This window comes from Durio zibethinus, chromosome 5 (assembly GCF_047325235.1).
Source record: "Durio zibethinus cultivar Kanyao isolate XHJ-2024 chromosome 5, ASM4732523v1, whole genome shotgun sequence".
Classification (NCBI taxonomy): domain Eukaryota; kingdom Viridiplantae; phylum Streptophyta; class Magnoliopsida; order Malvales; family Malvaceae; genus Durio; species Durio zibethinus.
In genome coordinates, this window is record NC_143166.1 from 26,913,267 (window position 1) to 26,936,786 (window position 23,520).

At 29.0% G+C, this 23,520-nt stretch overlaps 1 long non-coding RNA gene across 4 annotated transcripts; it reads left to right on the plus strand.

Annotated features, from left to right (window-relative positions):
• Positions 1 to 11,060: 11,060 nt before the first annotated feature.
• On the plus strand, positions 11,061 to 14,095 carry LOC149518875 (uncharacterized). 4 transcript variants are annotated; one of them, XR_016342206.1, is made up of 3 exons: positions 11,061 to 11,362; positions 12,597 to 13,291; positions 13,816 to 14,095. It is a non-coding gene; the product is annotated as an uncharacterized LOC149518875 (long non-coding RNA). The 4 variants fall into 4 exon arrangements; XR_016342208.1 differs by lacking the exon at positions 11,061 to 11,362 and adding an exon at positions 11,372 to 11,763; XR_016342207.1 differs by lacking the exon at positions 11,061 to 11,362 and having other exon boundaries at positions 11,372 to 13,291; positions 13,712 to 14,095.
• Positions 14,096 to 23,520: the final 9,425 nt, after the last annotated feature.

Below are 23,520 nucleotides of genomic sequence, written 5' to 3' on the forward strand. Positions count from 1 at the left end.
CTTGCCTGATAATGTATGATATCAAAAGGTGGTATTCTTTTCCCAAGCAATGAATAATGAAATAGCTAATTGAAAAAGAAAAAAGAAATGTGGTCCTTAAAAGATCAGACAAACATGATATTTTTTGAAGAATTTAAATATGGCAATTTGATGTGTTAATGTTATACTATAGCTCCAAAAGTTTTCAAAACCAAAGCCAACCCATTTCATATAAAATGACCTCAGATTTACTAATCTTTTAGCATTTCACCCCAAAATTGACTTGACCCATGTGTTTTAGGGCACGTTGATAAAAAATGAAAGACCTTATTGCCCTTAAGATAACTTGAGTTATGATCAACCCATTCGTGCTTTTTTTTATAGAGTGACTTAAATCATTTGATACCTTAAATAGATTTATTCCATATGATCATTTTCTTGTAATAACTTTCATTAAGGATAGTTTGTCAAAATGAGGCATCTTTCATGAATCACACTATTGGAAACTGAAAAAGTGGATTAAAGTTTAAGTTATGGAAGGGCATGTAAAAAAATAAGAGAAAAAAAGAGAGAAAAGAAAAAAAATATTTATGACATCATGCACCTAAAAAAATTTAAATAAATCCAAATAAAGACTGACAAAGCCATATATTTTGTAAAAGAAACAAGGAAAAAAAGAAAAAAAAAAGATGAAAAAAAAGAGAAGAGAACTTTTGAAATGAAGAACATTTTTTCAAATTCATTTTCTCAAATAGAACTGATATTCAATTTAAGTGATCATGTTTGAAATGATAAATAGCCATCTTTTATCATCTTTTTACAAATGTAAAAATTTATCGCTTGTTACCCCTTTGAACCTAATAAAATTCTTTTAAAAGTAAATCCTAATTAAGGATCATCTTCCACACTGGAGGGCAAATGAGATGCATTTAGAGGTTAAAAATAGTGATGTCCAAAATGGAATCTCATGTGTTGGGGCAAAGGCCCTATATAAAAACTCTTAAAAGTTTTGAATCCACTTAAAGAAAAAAAAATGAAGTGAAAAAATGAGAAAGAAAAAGGTGAAGAGAAAAAGAAAGAAAGAAAAAAGGAAAATAAAAAAAGAGAAAAAAATTAATAAGAGGAAAGCACAAGAAAATGATAGGGAATATACCCAAAGTGAATCCTTTAAATGAAAGAATGATCCTTAATTCTAATTACCATTAAGCACCTATTTTGGGCTTGTCTTTCCTTTTTTCTTTTTTTATTTTGAAAATCTTGAATCTTGACTTATGCTATATCCTATGAAAAGTCCATATTCGATTACGCATGGATGCTTAAAAATTAAAAGATTTCTCTTGGAAAAATAACCTTGAAACCTATGAATCTTTTGGTCCCTTTTTATTACCTAATTTTCTATTTGGATTATTATCTTCTTTTTAGGATAAATTTAAATTTTTAAGTGCATGGTGTTATAATAATAATAATAAAAAAAAAGAGAAAACGAAATATAACAAAAAAACAAAAAAATAAATATGGCTTTAAGGTGAAAACTCTATAAGAAAACAGTCTAGAGCAAACCTTGAAAGCCACTTCTAATACTAAATAAGATGGATACTGAACAAAGATAAGTTAGACCTTTTTGAAAGACTCAAAATATCAAAGTCTCAAAAGTTTGAGGAGTTTGATTTCCAAAATCTCAGCTTTTTTTTTATTCCCAAATAACCTTTCAAAATCTTAAACTTTTACAACTAACTTGGACATATATCAAAATGTCACATTTAGAGGCTAAAGAAAGTGTTGAACATGTTTGGTTTTCAAAGGATTCATGTTTTTAAAAAAACTTATCTTTCATCTATGAGCTTACATGGAAAAGTATATACCTCTTTTATCCCCTTTAAGTGGAGAAACCCTTTTGAATGAACAAAAACCCCAATGTACTAAACCATTTAATCCATTTGGAAAGACAATTTTCACTTCTTCATTTCTAATAGGGATCACCAATTCTCAAGAAAAATTTAGATCTAAATTTTTTGGCACTTTAGAAAGAATTTAAGCCTAGTTTAGTTGGCACCCAAGTTTTAAGCTCAATTTAGTTGGCACTCATAAAAATTTAAATTCAATTTTTCTAGCACTCGAGAAAGAATTTAAGCCCAATTTAACTGACACTTAAGTTTTAAGCTCAGTTTAATTAACATGCAAGCTAAGATTAGCTAGTACATAAGCTTAGTTTAGCTTACATGTAAACCCAGATTAGCTGGCATACAAGCTTAGATTAGCTTGCACATAAACTTAATTTAGCTGGCATATAAACCCAATTTATCTGGCACATAAGCCCAAATTAGCTAAAAAAATACACACCCTTTTTATCCCCTTTAAGTGGTGAAATCTTTTTGGATCAACAAAAATCTTTAGGTGCTAAATCATTCAATCCATTTAAAAAGAAAATGTTCACCTCTTTTATTTCTGATAAGGATTGCTAGTTTTTGAAAAAAAATTTAAGTTCTGTTTAGCTAGCACCTAATGAAAATTGAAGGTCAGTTTAGCTTACACCCCATAAAAATTTAAGCCTAGATTGTCTAACACCCTATAATGAAAATTTAAGTCTAGTCCAGCTGGCACCTAATAAAAATTTAAGCCTAGATTAGTTAGCACTTAATGAAATTTAGGCTCAATTTAAGTAGCATTAATAAAAATTTAAGCTAGTTTAGTTGCACCTAGGTTTTTAAGCTTTAATTAGTTGGCACTTATGAAAATTTAAGCCCATTTTAGCTAACACGTAAGCTTAAAATTAATCAGCATAGAAGCCCATATTAGCTAACACGTAAGCTCAGATTAGCAATCATTTCATTCGACTTGTGGTTTAGTTACCACCACTTCATTCGACTTACGATTTAATCTCGATCATTCTTATCTTTTGACTCACAATTTAATCTTGGTCGTTTTAAGGTAAAAAAAAAAAGAAGAAAAAAATAACAATAAAAATAAAAAATAACAAAAAAAAACTTATGAAGCAGCATCCGGACATAATTATTGTCTATGTCTTTGCATTATTGTTGATTTTCAAAAATATGCAAAAAAAGTTAGCTATAAACACCTAAGTTTATCAAAGATATTTTATCACTTTAACTTGAGCTCAATTTGCATTTAGCTATGACTATTAATTTTTGAGCTCAATTACAAGATTTATTTTCAAATACTCAAGGATGAAGGTCAATATGGGCCCTATTATGAGACTTGTTGCATGGACTCGAATAATATTCAAAATGACCTAATAAAAGATCCAATCAAATATGCCTTTTTAAAAGCTATTAATGGTCTATTGTTGCTATCAAACAAAAAAATCAAAACAAAAAAAAATAAATTATAAAAATTATTAAATAATAATAATAATAAATATAAAAATTAATTATTAAAAAAATGGGCTTGGCCCAAAATAAAATTATTAAAGCCCAAGTGGGCCACAAAATCAAAGCCGATGCCCTAAAGTATTGGTCTCCTTTTAAGCCCAAGGCATGGTCAAGAAATGGGCCTATTAACCATGCATAGGAAGAAGCTTTACATCCAAAGGAAAATGTGCTGCTGCTGGTAGTCCCCTAGACATAGTCCTTTCAGACAGTGGCCGTTTAGTCCATGATCCATTAGATGGTCAGTGTAAGGTAAAAAATTGAAACACATTGATTCTGCTTGTTCCCGTCCTGCGCTTCAGGGCCTGTCCCTCGATGTGGTCAGTACACCATTGTGCAAAGAAAAATGAGCTGCTGCCAACTTAAAACTTGAAAAATGGTATGAGCAATGGGACATGAAAAATAAAAAAAAATCGATGAAGGGAACATGGGGGGTGAAATAGGAAAGGAGGAAGAACCAAAAAAATAAAAAATTGTATCAGAAGGTGGCATGAGATCATGCAGCAAGGAAAAAACTAAAAAAAAAAAGAAAGCCAAAAAAAAAGACAGCAAGCAAGAAGAACCAGATGTTAGGGGAAGCAAAAAACAACTAAAAAAAAGAAAAACAGTAGTGAAAAACAAAAAAAAATACAAAAAAAAAGAAGGAAAAGGCTTTCGGGGACAACCAGAAAACAGAAAGGAAAATAATAGAAAGCCAAAAAATAAAAGAAACGCGAACCAGACGGCAGCAAAGAAAGCGAAAGCAGTAGCAGCAAAAAGGTAAAATGGGGAAAGGAGCAAGTAGGCACCAGCAGCAGAAGAGAGGTGGTTTGGTTGATGGAGGCATGAACCAGGCGAAATAGAGGAGAAGAAACAAAACCAGAAAATGCAAGAAACCTAGGGCAGGAGCAAGCGAAAAAAAAAAGGGAAAAGACGTGGGCACGCAGCAGAAGAAGAGCCAAAAAAAAAAGGCTAAAAAGTAGAAAGGAAAGCTAAAAGAAAAACAAGAAACGACAGTGCAGGAAAGAAAAGGGAAAAAACTGAAAAAGGCAGTCGCAGAAGAAAGGAGAATAAGGTATCCCTTTTGTTTCTCTTTTAGTTTGTTTTCATGCACATGAACATTGTTATAATTCCCATGTGCGTTCTCCTTTTATTGTCTCTGGTTTGGCTGGTTGAAGCTTACGGCTTCATGTTTTTTTTCTATTTGGTCCACAAAAGCTTAAAGCTTTATGTTTTTCTTTTCGTTTCTTTTTCGGTTTGGTTGGCAAAATCTTTAGGCTTTATTTTTTTCTTTTCACCTATAGGTAGTGGAAGCATAAAGCTTCAGTCTTTTAAGGTTCACTGGTTTCCTTTTTCTGCATATATATCATCATAAACACAAATTTTTCCAGTTTTGTTTTTCCTTGTCTCTTTCCTATATCAAGCCTGTATGTGAGAGCATAAAGCTTTATCATTCTCAAGCTTGTTGTTTTGTTGTTTGGGGAATTTTAAGGCTTCCATCTTTCCATGGCTTCTGGTTGTTTGCTCTGTATGTGGGCTGTTAAGGGGCGTGCATGTGGGTTGTTAAGGAACGTGCATGAGGACTACTTGTAGGGAAGCATACAACTTCACTTTTTCTTTATATTTGCAAGTTGGGGGTTTAGCCATTTTCCTTTCATGTTGATTGCAAACTTTAAAGCCAGGGGATGCATTTTTTATGACTATCAGACCTTTCTTTTCCCATGTTTTATAACTTTAAACAAAAGAGAGTAAGTTGTCAAGGTAACAAGAAATTGACTTTGAAATTGCAAGGTAGGGAGTCCTAAGTTATTTTAGATAGAATTTTTTTTCTTGTTTTTAATGAAAAGCAAAAGTTTTAAAATATGCAGAAAGTTTGTATGATCTAAATAAAGTTTATTTTCATGTTTGCTTCGTATCATTCAAAGTCCATGCCTTTTTTTTTTTTTAATTTTGTTTAAATTTAATTGTAATTTAAATTTTATGCATTTTTAATTTCCTTGTTGGTTAAATTTTATGCTTATTTTAATGCATTAATTTACTTTTTATACAATTTATTTTTTTATACATTTTAGATTTATGCTAAAAAATATAATAATAAAATATAAAAATAGAAAAATGAAATAATAATAATAAATATATATTTTATAAGAAAGAAAAATATTTTAAAACCTTTGCCTAAATATTGGAGGGAATTAAAAATCGTGTTAAAAAATAATTCTGCCTAAATATTTGAGAATTATTAAATATTAAAAATAAAATAATAAAAGATAAATAAATAATAATAATTTTAAAGAAAAGGAAAATATAGAAAAATATAAAAATTTATTGTTTAGGGAAATTATAATAATAAAAAAAATGAGTTTGCTTTGAAAATTTGTCTAGATATTGAAGATTTTTAGAGGAGTTTATAAAATTTTAAAACTCTAAAATTAAACCTTAGGTGAAATCCTAAATCTTAGGTGAAACCTTAAACTCTAAATAAAACCCTAAAATCATCCCCAAATTTAAGGATTTATATGAAAATTTTTTGTGAAAAAATCTAAATGCCGCCTATAAAATGGGGTATTTAGAAAATTTTATTTTATTAAGAATTTTCATATATTTTTGTAACTTAAAATAATAAAATTAAAAAAAAGAATATAAAATGGAAAAAATAAAATTTTAAATATAAAAAATCGCACCTAAATTCTGTTTAAAGATTGGATAATCCATTTGATCTTTTTATATTTAAGGATCCGATCTTAAATTCACATATCATCGTTATTTATGATATACATTTGTATTTATTCATTTTTAAATTAATGTTCGCACTCATCAAACATATATTTATATTTATTTATTTTAATTATTAATGTTTATTGTTAATTATAGCATTTTCCGTTTTTATTGCATAAAGAAAATTTTCAAAAAAATTGGTTTCAAATAAAATATGTTAGCCTTAAATTGATCCTCATTTTGAAATGACAAAACATTAAAGCTAAATAAATTTGATCAAGATTTTGAAAAATATTTACTTAGTACATGTTCTTAAGTTTTATATTTTGGTATTAAATAAATAATATGATTTTCAAAGCTTAAACAAACCTTTCTTTGTTTCATATTTCTCAAATCAAACCTATCTTTAAAGATTATTTATTTAAGCTTAAATGAAAGTCCAATTGTTTTTTTTAAAGTGAACTTATTCATTTTGGACTTAATACAATTTTGATAACATCGGTTTTGAGAAATAGATTAACTTAAGAAAGTTGTTTTACAATAACAAAATTTTTCAACATTGAATTTATTTTATTTTTCTGTATTAATTCATAAAGTTTTAATAATTAAATTTTATATGGTTGGAAGCTCTTTGAGTTTACTTTCTAATGGATCAAACAAAATCAAAATCAAAATTTTTTAGGAAAAGATTTTGAATTTTTACTACACTCTGTAGTTGTCTAAAAACTGCATAAGAGGTAGATTTAAAAATTCACTATAATTCGTACACAAAGAATTAGATTATAAATTTTATATAGATAGAAAGCCCTTTAAGTCTAGTTTCTAAATCTTCAAATGGTTTGTGATTTGGATTTGTATAACTCAAGTTATGATCAAATTAGTGAGTAGAGTACAAAACGAGAAACAACCACCCAGCTTGGACAGGATCGATTCCTTCAGGGAAGGGATCGATTGCTTTTTTACCCAGAAACAAATTTTTTGTTAAAATGGTGAGAAAGGATCGATCACCCCCTTAACCAATCAATCCCCTACATAAAGGGGTCGATCGGGTAGGCATTTTCAAAGGCAAATTTGGCTTCCAAAAGTGAACCAATCGATCCCCTAAGGGAAGAGATTGATTGGGTCTGGGCATGATCACTCTAACGGCTACTTTTTCATGCTTCCAATGGCTATTTTCTTCTCCCAAACACTTCTAACAGCCATTTCCTCAAATTCTCTATAAATTGGGTACTCTAACACACCAAGCAGGTTGATGTATCAAGAGAGCAAGAGCCAACAAGCCATATTTTCATTCTCTCAAAATAATCAAGAGTTTTTAGAGCTTCAAAGTCTATATCTTTATATTTATTGTATCCAAATTATATTCGTTATTCATTCATCATTTTTTTGTACTTAAACTTAGCAAACACTTAGCCTTAGAAAGGTTGTTCTATTATTTGCAAAATTAATTTTGATATATAAAGGTGGAAGAGAACAAGAGATGAGGTATCCTCTTGAGAGCTTTATAATGAGATTAGATAAAATACTACAAAGGGTAGAGGTTTCTATCTTAAGCCTTAGAAAGAAAAAGATAGGTTGTATTTTCAATTCAAGAATAATGGATTGAAGCCTTAGTGTGGACAATTAAGAAGAGAGGATGTAGGTGTCTTATGGAGAAAAACCGAACCTCTATGAATCATTGTGTTTGATTTCTTTATCCCTATCTCCTTACAATTTATTATTGTTTATATTTGATCTTAGGTTCATTAATTGTTAATGTTTGCATTATATTTTCATCAAAATGCTTATTGCTTTAATTTTCATTCAACTATATTGAAATCATTGTTTGGAAAAAAATTTAGAGAAATCTAATTCACCCACCTCTTGGATCACCATCCCACCTCAAACGCTAACAAAATAAAATTAAAATAGCATTCCAAGAAATATAATTTTTTGTACTCTATCTATATATTAAAGAGTTGCTAACAATTATCATTTACAAGGAATGTTATTTTTATTATTAAATGAATATTATGTTAAATCTTAGATGGAAATGATTATCTTTAGATTTTGTTTAAATGTTGATGAATTATAAGATATTTCTTTAATTTAAAAATTTTCACAATATTCCTAAAAAAAAAAAATTTAATTGATTTTTTTAAAAGAGGAATTATTATTAAATCTTAAATAAAAATCATTTTTGTCTAAAATTATAGATATCGTTTGGTTAATTGGTATCAAATTTTTGGGCACTATAAGAGTGCTAATATTTCCTTACCATAACTAACTACCGAATCCAATCTTGTTTTTATAGACTAAAATTATCTTTTTAATAAACTTTAAACGTGTTTTATTGTTTTATTAAAAAAATAAAATTTTTTGAGTAGCCAATCACACCTTATAAAAGATTGATGGCAACTCTCCGTTTTTTCATGATTTTAATTTTTATATCTAGCGATCGAGTTTTTGAACCGATACGTTATGACTGGTATCATCACCCACCTCAACCTGTATAAGACTAGTATCAACATCACATCTATTATGCTAGTCACCCTAAAGATACATGTGTTGAGAAACTAGATCCAAGTCAATCAAACCATCTCTACATTGTGGAATTGATGTATCAGTTTTATGAATATCATTTATGGTCTAGTTTTTCATAAAAACAACACTGTTGCTTTTCATATGTTTCTTCTGCATTGAATTATAAACTTTGTAGCTAAACTCATCCTAGCCATAACCGAGAAATGCATATTGTCTTATTTTAACATCAAGCTTGAACATTTAATCTTTGAGAATATGCACAAAAGCTTTGCATCCAAAGGTGTGCAAGTGATCATAGAGGACATTCTTACTAGACTAAACTTTATTTGGAACATCAAAATCTAAAGGAATGCATGGTAAGAGATTCAAAATGTGTACAACTGTACTCAAAGCCTCAACCCAAAAGAATTTTGATAACTGTGCTTATGAAAGAAAACATCTCACTTTTCCCATTAATGTCCTGTTTATTCTCTCAACCAACCCATTCAATTGAGGAGTTTTTAAGAGTTGACATTTGATGTCTAATATCATGTTGTCTGCAATATTCATCAAAAGGTCCAATATACTCACATCCATTATCAATCCTTATGCATTTCAATTTCAACCCTATTTTTTTTTCAACCAATGCATAAAATTGTTTAAACACATCTAACGCTTGATCTTTTGTTTTCAAGGTATAAACCATATATTTCTTTGAATAATTATATATAAAAGTCATAAAGTAGATGGAACCTCTAAGTGTTATTGTTCTCATAGAACCATAAACATTAGAATATATTAAATTAAGTATGTCTAACTTTCTTAATAAATGGAATGTCTTGAATACAATTCTAGTTTATTTTTCTGTCCAGCAAGGAGCACATTTCTTCAAGGATATATTCTTCACTCTAAAATGAAAATTTTTCTTGTCTAGAACTTTTAAACCTTTTTCACTCATGTAATTAAGTCATTTATGTCAAATCTTAGTTATATCGTCATTATCTACTCTATTAATGATGGAATCGGATATCTTTACTTGCATCAAATATAATGAAGAATGTTTTGTACCCCCAAAATACAATCATAGAACCTTTAATGAGCTTCCATAGATCATCATATAAAGTGTTGTAAAACTCTTCATCACCAAGCTTCCCTGGAGCAATCAAATTCATGTGAATATCTGAAATATGTTTAACACTTTTTAAGACCAACGTAATACCATTATTGGTCTCCAAAAACACATTTCCTATACTAATGGTTTTAGCTGAGCCATCATTACTCATTTTAACACTCCCAAAATCAGTAGGTATTTAAAAGGCAAAGTAATCTTTTTGAGATGTAGCATGAATTGTGCCACCTCTATTAATCACCCAATTAGTCTCATGGAGTGCAAGGTTAACAACATCATCATCATATAAAATAAGGAAATCATATGTGAAAATAGTGACTTTATCAATACCATTACCATCACCATTCTTCTTTTCTTTATCCTTGTCACTCTAATTGTCTCTTTTCAACTTTCAACAATATTTTCTTATATGCCCCTTTAGACCACAGTATTGACACTCAACATTGACAAATTTGTTAAACTTATTCTTGTTTTTGTCTTCGTTCTTTGAAGCTCTACTATTACTTATTCTCCTATTTTCTATGAGTAAAACTTTTGACTAAGAATATGAACCTAATGACCTTTTTCTCATCTTTTCATTTAAAACACCATTATAAGCCAAATCTATAATGATAACACGTTTTGGGGCTGAGTTAGATAATATCATTCTAAACATCTCCCATGAGTCAAATAATGTACCAAGAAATCATAAGCTTTGTATCTTATTTTTAAACTTGAGATTCGTGTAGCCAACTGATTAATAATACCTTGATATACATTCAAGTGATTTGTCATAAGAGTTTCATCTTGATATTTTAAACTCATCAATTACTTAATTAAAAATAATTTATTATTCTCAATTTTTTGAACATATAACTCCTCAAGCTTACTCCATAAATTGTATGCATGTATCTTTTCACTAACATAGTTCAAAACGTTATCATTTACTTACTGTCTAATATAACACATACTTGTTAAGGAAATAAATTTCATTTTACATATATATTTTTTTTCAGCTTTTTAGTGACAAACACATATAAATAATAATTTTTTACATAAAGCAAGTCTTTCATCTTACCTTCTTACACATGGTAATTTGAATAATTCAAATTAACTATTCTATTTGTATTGACTTTTATTATTCAACACAACATATACCACAACAAAACTAATAACTAGAGGAAATTGTTAAAATAATAAAAGCATAAATCATATTTGTCTTTAAATATAATATCATTTGCCTTTAATTTTCATCATTTAGAGGCAAATATAATATTTGTCTTTATAATTAAATTTATTTTCCTCTAATTAACATTAAATTTTTAGACATAAAAGAAGTTTTTGAGGCAAAATGTCTCTATATCAAAATTGTGTGCCTGCAATGTGAATAGATAACAACCATTCAGTGGCAAGTTGAAGCGGTAACTACTAAGTTCCAAGTTGCAAAAACTTTCAAGCGGCAAGTCGCAAAAAGGAAGTTACAAATATTTCAATCGTTCAAACCCTAGAAAAATAAAACTTTAGACGCCAAAGGTTGAAGCTCGACCACTTTCTCTTCATTGCAGTTGCTTCTATTTCTTTTCATGGCCAATGTATTTCTTTGCTGATTTGCCTTGTCTCAGTTAAAGCTTCTCTCACAACTTTCCTCTCTCAGCAAAGCCCAAATTCCTTCTTTGCACCTTGCATTGAAAAGGTTTGAAATTTCTTTAAATTCCTTAATTTTTGTTTTGATCTTTTTCAAAATAATCCGATATTTCTTTAGAAGCCTTTTTTTTTCTTTAAGCTTTCTAGAGGTTTTAGTTTCTTTTTCTTTTTCAATATTTCATTTTTACAGTTTCAATTGTTGATTCCCCATAATTTTTATTATATATTTTAAATAACACTTGGTGGGGATTTGAGGGTTCGATTTAGTCCCAATTTGCAGTATAATTTTAAAAAATGACTATTTTTTCCTATGTTTCTCTATTAATCAACAATGAGTGATCAATGAAAGGAATACCCTCTCATGGCTCTCCCACCAATCACCAAGCCTATCGAGATCTTGAGGCTAGTCTTGCTGATCAAATTCAGTGTCGATTTGCCTTGAAACGAACGGTATTTTGAAGTGTAATTTTGAATAAGGTTGTATTAATAGTTCCATGTGCAATGGTTTTCCTCAGGTAGAGATAGTATTGCTCTTTGCAAGTGCAAAGAAACTTCAAAATATTTACATCTGTTTGAGTGTTTAGATCATTGGTGAGCTGTAAAGGTATTGATATTAATACCAATTTTCTTAATTTTTTAATTGAGAATTCAAGTGCATTATACTTTTCATGTACTATGGTTTTCTTGGTGAGACTAGGAAAGGGTTTTTATAACTATTATTTTATTGCTTACACTAAATTGCACTGTTCGAGTGTTGGTTTTGGGATGTCAATTTTTCTTATAATTTTGGTTCAATTTTTATATTTTGCACGTGTCTGCTAACAAAGTAAAAATTAGATAACTATACAAAAAAAAAAAAAAAAGATATATATTAGCTACATTAGTCCTTTATTCTGTAATGGAGACAAAAAGCTGTTTTCACCATATAAATTCTAGGTAAATGCAAGTTTACTTCAATTGTCTTAGCCTTTTCCTACTCTTTATTCCCCCATGCTTGGCTTTAACATAGTACTAACTAATATATTCTTTTTCATGGCAGAAATATGTCAAATTTTGTATTTTTAATAAAAACTGATAAAGGTTGACTTTAGATCAATAATAAAGTCATAGAGATGAAAAGTTAAGGACTATAATTTACTTGCCTTTTGTTTCTGGGTATTGAAGTAGATAGGATATTTTTTAATTATGTATTCTTCATCCTTTGGTTGGGAAACATAATAATATTTGATCCGCTACATTTTTTTCTAACCAAGTTTCTGTGTTGTATGTCTTTAAATTTGCAGAGACAAGTCTGGGTGCATAAATCAAGTTCTGGTTCGCAATGAATGTGTACTAACTTGTGCATTATAGTTTTTAGTATGTTTTGCTTTAAACATAGCTTAGTTTTATCTTTGGAATGGTAGAACAGAGGAATAGGATAGACAGTGCTCGACGTGTTCTGTAATGTGTTATGCAATAATAATCTAAATATTCAATTTAAGCAATTATACTAGATTATAAGAAAGTAACAAATTTTGGTTTATCTTAAGTACTTCGACTTCCATCAAGGTTAAGCTATGGGTACTAGTTAAATTTGGTTGTATGAAATGCATGGGCATGGCTATCTTAATCTTTTTCTTTTGTTTTAATTTTCCTTTTCTGGAAGTTGGAAAATTGCAGTAAAAGGAAAAGAGAGAATGGAAGATTATATCTTGTAATCAACCTAATGTTACTCATGACCACCAAACTCTAGGTTGCCACAAGTTGGAAATGTTTTGCTTCCACTGCTTTTTTTTCATAAAATTGCTTTATGTTTCTCTTTGGTTGATCAAAGTTGTACTTATATATGGGGTTGCATGATTTTCCTGCATCGTATAGATGGAGCAAAACCAGTTATGAAGAAATGGAATGAGGAGCTTCAAGCTCAGCCATGGTCCAAAGCAAACAAAGCAAATTATCAGCCTGTTTTTAACTGGCACTAAACAAAACTGCTAGATTGGTACGCATATGCATCTTCTTGTCATTACCATTTTAAGGTTTTGGTACATGCTTAATAGTTCTGATTTGGTTTACTTCTTTATTATGCATTATTAACTAGAAATTTTGTGCCAGTATTGCATATAGGAATATAAAAGGGTTAAAAACCCATCAACCATATAGGAAAGGACTCTTGAGTCCTTGATAAATTTTTTAGGCTTGGGCCATCCACCCAGAGAAAACCCAAGCTCAACAAAATGACCTTTAGTTCTAAGCAATTTTACGAGCTCTTTTCCTACTTCTATGCCTGGCTCTCTTTTCAAATAATCAAAACATACAGCTATAATAAAAGGGTTGGGTTGTAATCCTTGTTGGCTGGCAAACATTGCCTTAATCTTGTTTTCCACTGCCTTCTCCATCTGATCAACTTTTTGACATGCAGTTGCCAAACTACTACATATAAATGCATCAAGCACCTTTCCCACCAACTTTCCATAAGCCTGTTTATATAAGCTTGAGCCCTTTCCAAGAACCCCTTTTTTGCAGGAAGCACTGATCATCAGTTCTGTAACCCCTCCATATATATTGAGATTCCCACTCATCAGCGATCTTCTCTGCACCATCAGGGTCATCCAAGTCCAACTTCACCAACGAGCTTATCATCAACACATATAGCTTAGACTGCGGAGTTTCCCAATATCCTTCTGCAATTTCCATATTCGGTATACATTCACTTTGCTCCCAATATTGGCATATAACTTGAGGAAAATTTCATAAGCTTGCTTTTAGTCTTTATCAGTGATTCCTTGCTCCGCTCACTTCAACACTTTCGCAGCATTTTTAGGTAGGCTTGCTTTCGAGTACCCATTGGCAGTTGTAAAATTTTCAGCTTGTTCAAAGCCATGAACTTTTAAGATTAATTCCAACCGATCGAATGGCAATGTGTCGGTCAAGGTTCCTTTCTTGGCTTTCAAATATGCGCTTTCTGCAACAATATAAGCATGCCAATCAATAGAGATTTCAATATCATTTTCCATCTTGGTCGGGAATTTCTCCATCAACTGAATATCAGAGGCAGATGCCTAAGCATTCAACCGATATATTTTTTTTTTGTGAGCGCATCATGCTTAATTCCCTTTTTTCTTGCATCTCTTGCATTAAGACATCTAACTTATCATATTTTCGTGCCTAACGGTAGAGATTTAACATTACATCATAGGATATCTTAAAAAATTTACATTATAGGAGATTGCATTAATTAAAAACCCCAAATCCCTCTTTATTTTGCTGGTGTCCTCAGATTTTTTTTCCAAACATTTGTTGTGTGCATAGCAATTGAAAAGGGCAGCGTAAACCTGGAATGTTCTCTGACTGTCAAAATAATTTTCAGCTTATTGACACCAAATATATAAATATATATATATATATATATTAAGATTTAAATTTTGGCATCTATAATTTTTTTTGGTGTTCTTAGACTGTTCCTCTTTTATTAAAAAAAAAAGTATTGTTAAGGTTCGTGGGTCGTGAGCCTATGATTGTTAATCTTTCCTTGTTTAACTGTGTGATTGTAAATTTAGGTGATATTATAAAAAATAAAAAAAAAATAAAAAAAAAGAGACTAATTGGGTGTGGATCTGGCCTTCGCCTCTTGGGGTACTTACTTTTTGACATTTTGTCTGTCGTTAGAATTTAGAAACTTAACTGATCCTTCGATCATTCAGGATACTCTCAACTTAACTGATTTGAGATTAATTTTTATAACATCACATCACTTGTTTATTATGGAGGAGGCAGTTTTGAACTCAATTCCTTTTATAGGAGGATACTTGCACTTAAAAGATTTTACATTTCTTAACCGCATTGTAAAACATCAATTAATTCGCAAAGAGGGTCTTGAATTCCTGTGAGAATTGAATAGCAAAGCAGCAATGGACATTAATTATTGGGTTTAAGATAAATATGGGCACTCAGGAAATGGCAAATATATGCTTAAATATAAAATCAATGAATGGAGTTAATTACTTACCTAAAAACCTTTCATTTATTGAATTATTAACGTTTAGGTTACTCAGTAATCACAATAGCATTCTTCAGCAATTATTTCATGATTGATCAGCTAAAACCATCTGTAAGAAATTAGCGCTGCTTACACTCATAATTAATCCAACCAAAATTAATTAATTAAAAGAATAAAAAGGAACAAAGGATATCGAGAAAATGAAAAAAAGAACCATAACTGAACCTGACCTCAACTCCATGATGTGTATATAAATATGTATATATATATATATATATATATATATATAACTTCATCCTCATTCTTTCTAAACAGTTTACAAAAACTATTCATTGGTTTTACTAGACAATGCATGTGTCATGATCACGGATCAGTTTATCTGGGGACTAGGTCCGGATGGAGGTACAGGCTGACCTTTCGGAAGCATGGTTCCAAGGGTCCTAAAGCTCGACTCCCATGTGTTCTCAGTTCGAAATCCGGAAACTTTTGCCATAGAAAATGGCCGTGCATGATACTTTGAACCTCCCACGAGAAAGAGAGCAATGGCTAGAACAACCAGGAAATTCACCAAGGTCTTGGATTGGTTCAAGTTGCCCATTTTGTAGTGCCTTGTATGAGATGAGTAGAAAGGTTTATATATACAAAGTTGGTAAGCTTTTTCGAGCATGAAAGGTCGGCCGGCTTGTCAACTGGGATTTTTTACAGCCTGTATGGGTAATCTTTTGTCGGATGAACCTTGAAATTGCCGGCTTATTTTCAGGATTATTCATTTTTTTTGCTTAAAAATTTCCGGAATTTCTGTTGGCCGGCTACTTGTTGCTGTTAAAAGGGAAGACCGGATTTTTTTTTTTTTTTTTTTTTGGACGCGGAAGAGATGGGATTGGTGCAATCGATTTATATTGGACTGGCAATGACAAATCCAAATTCAAATTTACAATGTTAATACAACATTTCAAGTAGCTCGTGGGTATCCACTTGGAAATTATTCACTGCTAATAATTTTCACGTTAACATTGACATATGTTAAATTTAAAATTAACTTCTTTTCATCTCCAAAAAAGCTAAAAAAGTAGATTCGAACCCAAACTGCTTAGTGATTAAATTCTAAGCAATTTGAATTTATTAAAAAAAATAAAGATTTGAATTGCAAAAAATTCAAATTAAAAAAAATCTAAATTTAAAAAAATTTAAAATCGATGCAACTTAAATTCATTATGAATCAAATTCATAACAATCAAAATCCAAAATTGATTCAATCCAAAACCTATAAAAACCAAATTTAAAATCCAAAATAGCTCAAACTATATATATATAAATAAACATGAATAAATAAATGATAAAATTTTTCTTTATTTAAATAAAAAATTAAAATTTTTTTTGAAAAGGTTATTATTTATAATTATCATAAAATTATATCAATAATGAACCGTCAAAAAATTTAATTAATGTTGAATCTTTAAATTAAGACTTTTTATGAATGTAATTAGTACTCCTTTTAATAATGTCTACTATTTACATTGTGACATTTGATCAATTGATGTATATGGTTATATTCAATGTTTTTATTTTAATGTTAATTGGCGTATATAACTGTTTAATAATTTTTATAATTCAACATTTTAATGGGATATTTGATAATTGGTGTATATAATTATATTTCATATAATAATATTAGTATTATGATTCACGTATAAACCGAAAACAAAATAGATATAAGAATAAATTTTTGAAAATTAAAATAATCTTGAATAAATTATAATCTAATGACAAAAAAAATATAAAAATAAATCACAAAAAATTAAAAATGAAAAATTAGTGGACTAGATGGCCCAATTGATTAAGAGAAAATAGTCCCTCCCACATATATATATATATATATATATATATATGTATGCTATCTCCTCTTCAATTTCTCTTCAATTTGATGTCAAACTCATAATTTACAGCTCATTTCAAATACCAAGTCAACATATTTTATTGGCACATCAATTTTATTAAATATTATTTTATTTAATTATTATATTTTCTTTGTCTTCATACTTGTGTGATACGTGTCCTTTTAAGTTAATTAGATATTTTTTTATATGTTCAGGGTATTCTTGGCACTTGACAATTTAAGACACCAATTTTTTATCACTTTAATGTCGTCACCGCTAGCCATCATTAGATCTGCCACCACCACCGCCGTCACCATCACCACTCTCACAAGCACCACTGTCACCATCACCATTAATCACCAAAAAACCTCAAACCGTCACAACTAGACCCAAAACCCTGTTTCACAAAAAAAAAAATTGCAAAAACAAAATGACCAAGAAAAAAACTTGGCTATTCAAATACTTACAAAGCCAAATAAAAGATCAGATAAAAAGTCAACATTCAAAATTCAGAGAATGCCTAATAATTTGTTTGGTTCCCGAGAAAACAAAGAGTAATAAAATATGTTACATTTCTAAATTTAAGTGAAAAACTCACCTCCAATAAGCCTTCACATTTTCTTAGATTCAAATATGGAAACCAAAGATCTCAATCCACAGTAAATTAAAATATATATATATAGCAGAAATGAAAAAAATCTAAGATTCCAAAGCAACAAAAATGAAAATCTAAAGATACCCAACAGAAAAGTAGAAACTTTTATATTCAAACTAATTTCTAATTTCCCACATTTTCCTAAGATCCAAACTTTGCATGCATCCAAACCCCACAATCAAATCTATTAAATATAGCAAAGAAACCCACAAAAACCTATACACAAATGTCAAGAATACGTTAAAAAATCAAGCGAACCCATAGTAGTCATCAATAAGCGAGAACCTATACACAATACCCAGCAAAATCGAACCCATCACAAACATTCAACATTAGACAATCAACCCACCAAACAACAAGAACAAGCACAATCAATACAATCATTATTAATCAGATAACAATACTACACAAAAAAATAAAAATTGCAAGAAATTTTCATAGATTTTTTTGGCTTAAAGGTTTAGGTTTTGGGAGTTTTTTTAGGTTTTTCAAATAGAAAGCAATAACTAGGGGAATTTTTTGTTTTTTTTTTTTTTTTGGTTTGCTGGTGATGGAAAGCAAATAAAATAGCCAGTGATGATTTTTATTTAGGGTTTAGATTTAGGCTTGTGTTGGGAGATTTAGGATATCTAGACTTAAAAAGAAGAAAAAGGAATAAAGGAGTTGAACAAGGGTTTCTTACCGTCGGTGAATGGTGGGCACTGGCAATGGACAATGGTGAAAGGCAGGTTCGGTGACGGTTTTGTGAGTTTATGCGACGGTTGTTCATGTTAAAGAGAGAGAAGCTTTAGAGATAGGAAGGAGACAGATTGGGAGAGATAAAACAAAAAAAAAATCTAAGGAAAAGAACTAAATTTCATACTTCAAAACCAATAACAAAATGGAGTCGTTTTGATATCAAGAAGCACAATCCGCAAGTTGACCCATGATAACCAATGTTAAGACTGCAGAAATCTGACCTGTTTGTAAGCTTGATTAATATTGGTTATACTCTTGATTAGATCAAACCAATAATTTCTTTTAATTTTTTTAAAAGAATATTTTTCATAAATTTTTTTTAAAAAAAAAAGAAAAGCAAAAATGAGATGATTGAAATTTTTTGTTCTCTCTTTTAATTTTACCCATAATTTTTGTAAATAAATATTTTTCATGAAAAAATATAAAATATAAAAAATAAATATCAATAATAAGTAATCACCAATGAATTAATAATAATAATAATAATAATAAATTTTATCCTCGAGTAAGGAAAATCCTATTTAAATTTTCAATTGGTTTCTATTTGCAAAAAATAAAATAAAATAAAATAAAATGACCAAGGAAAGAAAAATTCAAAATATAAAAGTTTTCATTATTATTTATAATAAACAAAAGATTAAAATCTTAAAAATATATAATAATAAATATAAATATAAAATACATAAAAATAAAAATTGTTTCATTAAAAATTATATTTTTGTGCTGTTTTTATTTTTTGTTTTCACTAAAAAATTATAATATACAGTAAAATAAAATAATCATACAATCGATAAAATAAGAAAAACAATCACAACTCTCTTAAAATAACATGAAAAGTCCATAACAAAATAATAATTTGTTGAAAATAAAGTTGAAACTTCATTACTCAATACAAATTTTCTCAATATCAATTAGAAAACTAATTTCTGCTGGAACTTCCTTAACCTAGTAGCTATCCTTACTATATTCCAAAGCCATCTTTGCTAATACATGTGAAACTTTGTTTGCCTCTCGTCCAATATCCTGGCATTCCCATCCAATAAACGAGTTCAAAAGTAGTTTAACTTCATCAATGACATTACCTTCTGAAGCTAGACCCATCTTTTTTGCACAAATTGGGTAAAGACTATTAAGAAATTGCCTTCAAGTTCAACCCTTTGAAAACCCATCTCCAATGCAAATCTCACAACTTCTGCAGCTGCCATTGCTTCAATCGTACTTACGTTTTTGCATCCCTTGGCTAGTTTGTTGGTAGCCCCACGGGTTTAAGTTTTTAGTGATATTTTTTTTAAGATTTAGTGGCATTTATAAATGTCTCTAAAATATTTATAACTTTTTCTTAAAATGTCACTAAGAGCATCGGCTATATCCGAGTTGGGAAAATAACGACGTTTTATACGAAATGCTGCTAATTTAACGGCGTTTGTAAGCACAATAGCCACTAAATTAGTGGCATTTGTATTAAAAAAAACTTTGTTAATTTAGAGGCGTTTGTATAATAAAACGTCACTCTATTTAGCAGCATTTGTAAGGACAATCATCACTAAATTAGTGACATTTGTATCAGAAAATGTTGCTAATTTAACGACGTTTTATATAGAAAATGTCGCTAATTTAATGACTTTTGTATAAAAAAAATGTCACTAATTTAACGGTGCTTATATAGGAAAACGCCTCTAAATTTAGTGACGTTTTATGCTATAAACGCTATTACATTTTGAATTTAGCGATATTTTTGAACACAAACGTCACGAAATTAAAAAATTTACTTTTTTTAATTTCTTTTTATATTTATTATTATCGTTCAATAAAAATATTCAAAAAAATAAAAATGAACTTAAATTCATAAACTGAATATTATAAATACATAATTCGTTCAAATATGCATGTAATACCAAGTTTAATAATGCTTGTAATAACATTCAAATTATTTTAGTACATTAACCAAAAAATTTAAAATATATAAAATTGATGAGCATATAGATATGGAATACTACCATTTGATGAAGGAGTTTTTTCACTTTGGTCACTAGTGTGCTCAAAAACCTATTGAATAATATCATACAAGTTTTAACACTTAATAATAAGGTATTTTTACATTAAAAAAATATAAATAGTTACTAAATATAATACCTAAGTTGGTGGACCACCTAAATTAGTTTTTGAAAATTGTTGTTGCATAAAATTTATAAGAGTATCGAATCGATCATGCAAATGTCCATTCTAGCCCGTTCTTTTTCAATTTTAGCATGTTCATGTTCTCTTTCTGCTTTTATTTGCTGAAAATATTATTGCATAGTTTGCAAATCTTCTCTCAATATGGAAATGTCTCACGAAGATTGACTTACTAAGAATGTAAATTACTTAGAGCTACGTCCATAGTAGTTAGATGGTGTTGGGCCCAATCCAAGGCCCCGGACCTGTCCATGTCTTTCTTTTCCAATAACTTCTGTGAGAATTTGATTTTTCAATGCTTGCATATTGATAGAACCATCAGATGCTACTTCAATCTCAGTAGCTATTTTCTTTTTCACTTTCTTCTATAAATTATTTAAATAAAATTATCAAGTTTAATGATTAATTCATAATATGTTTAAAATATTAAATATTTACTTTATGTATAAAACATATGTAACAAATTACCATAATTTTTTATGTTTTGACATTTAGTTAAGATCCGTCTTTTTTTGGGTAGGTTAATTGAAAAAGTTTCATACGTCTAATTTTTTCACTTATCTCAATTTCCTATATAAAAACATATGTTATTGTTAAATATATATCAACGGTAACCTATTCATGCATATCAAGCCTATCAATCAAGTTCAAAAATTCGAATAAGTTTAATATCATGCATTTAATCTATCTAAATTTTAAAATAGAAATGTAACTGTAAAATTATATTTTTACCTTTTAACAGCACAAAAATCTTAAACAAAAGTAAACAATAAAAGCATTTAGGCTTTTCACACATATCAATCATGAAAACCAAGTTCAATCATTTGAAAAAGTTTAATATTACGTATTGAAGCCATCCAAACTATTAAAATAGATTAATAACAATAAATTTGTATTTTTGCCTTTTAACAGCAAAAATAGTCCTAAATAGATGTAAACGATAACTTTTTCATACATATCAACCGTAGAAACCAAGTTCAATTATTCAGATAAGTTAATATAATGTATTGAAGCTATCCAAACTGTTAAAACATAACAATAATATCAAATTTGTATTTTGCCTTTTAATAGCATAAAATATCCTAAACAAATGTAAGCGTTAGCTTTTTCACACATATTAACTATGGAAGCCAAGTTCAATTATTCTGACAAGTTTAATATCATGTATTGAAGCTATGCAAACTATTAAAATAGAACAATAACAACAAATTTACATGTTTACCTCTTAACAGCACAAAAAGTCTTAAACAAATGTAAACGATAATTTTTTCACACATATCAACTATGGAAACCAAGTTCAATTGTTTGGACAAGTTTAATATCATATATTAGAGCTATCCAAACTGTTAAAATATAACAATTTGTTCAAATTTGTATTTTTACCTATTAACGGCATAAAATGTCCTACATAGACGTAAACAATAACTTTTTCATACATATCAACCGTGGAAACTAAGTTCAATAATTTGGATAAGTTTAATATCATGTATTGAAACTATCAAAACTATTAAAATAGAACAATAACTATAAATTTGCATTATTACCTTGTAATGGCACAAAAAGTTGTAAACTGACATAAATTGCAAATTACGACACATATATCAATAATGAAAACCAAGTTCATTCATTCGGATAAGTTTAATATTATAAACTTACTATTTCTTTTTGCTTTCTTGCAAAACTTTTTTATTAACTTGTGTGGCTATATTTCTGTTGCTTTCTGCTACCAATCCCAATTTGTTCTCTTTTCTGTCATAAAAAATAATTGCATATATGGTAGAAATACAAATATTACCAACTTAAATCATAAAACACTTTTATTATTTAAACTAATATTAAAAGTTATAAATTAGTATCTCTCATTTTCTTGATAATCAAAATCTAACTAATTGTTCATATTATAACATAATCATATTATGAAGTACATTTTCCATTGTGGCCTCTACAGTAGTATTTCAATCGAAACACTTTTTCTTCAAATTATGCTTATAGTCTTTCAAGTTCTTTTCCAATGACTTAAGCACAAGTGAAGTTTGTATTTCAAGTACAAATCTTGACTGTAATAATACAAAAAAGAAAATTTTTAATTAATAAATTAATTTTAAAATAATTAATTTTTTATATGTAATTAATTATACTAATATCTCAATAAAGTTTAAAGCATTTGCCTTAACTTCGGTTGGAACTTTATGCCATGTTTCATAATGAATAGGCAATTTCATTCCATTACGGGTAATCATGCCTAGAAATTCAACCAACAGTTGAGACTCTTCACCAATTGGCTGCTTATCAAAATTTGTAGACACTACAATACGCTCTTTCGAAGGTAGTGCAAACAATTCTTTTAAAGTTGTCCAGCCTCTAGTCCTCCATTGACTATTGTTATCAGCTGTAAAAAATAAAAAATCAATTTATAAATTACTAATACTTTAATTATTATAATTGAAATCTAAATATGGGGTTTATGATACCTGTATTGAAATTAAAAGTAGAATCAATTGATGAGATACTATCTAAACTTGCACCTTTAATATTACTAGATCTAATATCAGTTGAAGGGTTAGAAGTGACTGAGTTAGAAATGATAGTACGTACATTCCCTTCCAAAGGATTTAGTTCATAGCCAAGATTAACTGGTGCCATAGATAGTTTTAAACTAATATCTCTGATATGTATTCATCTCAATCTACTCCTCTGCATTGTAATTTAGCTGCATCATAAAAGCAAATATATAAAAAACATATGTAAAGAACATATATAAGGACATTTAGAAGTTAAGAAATCAT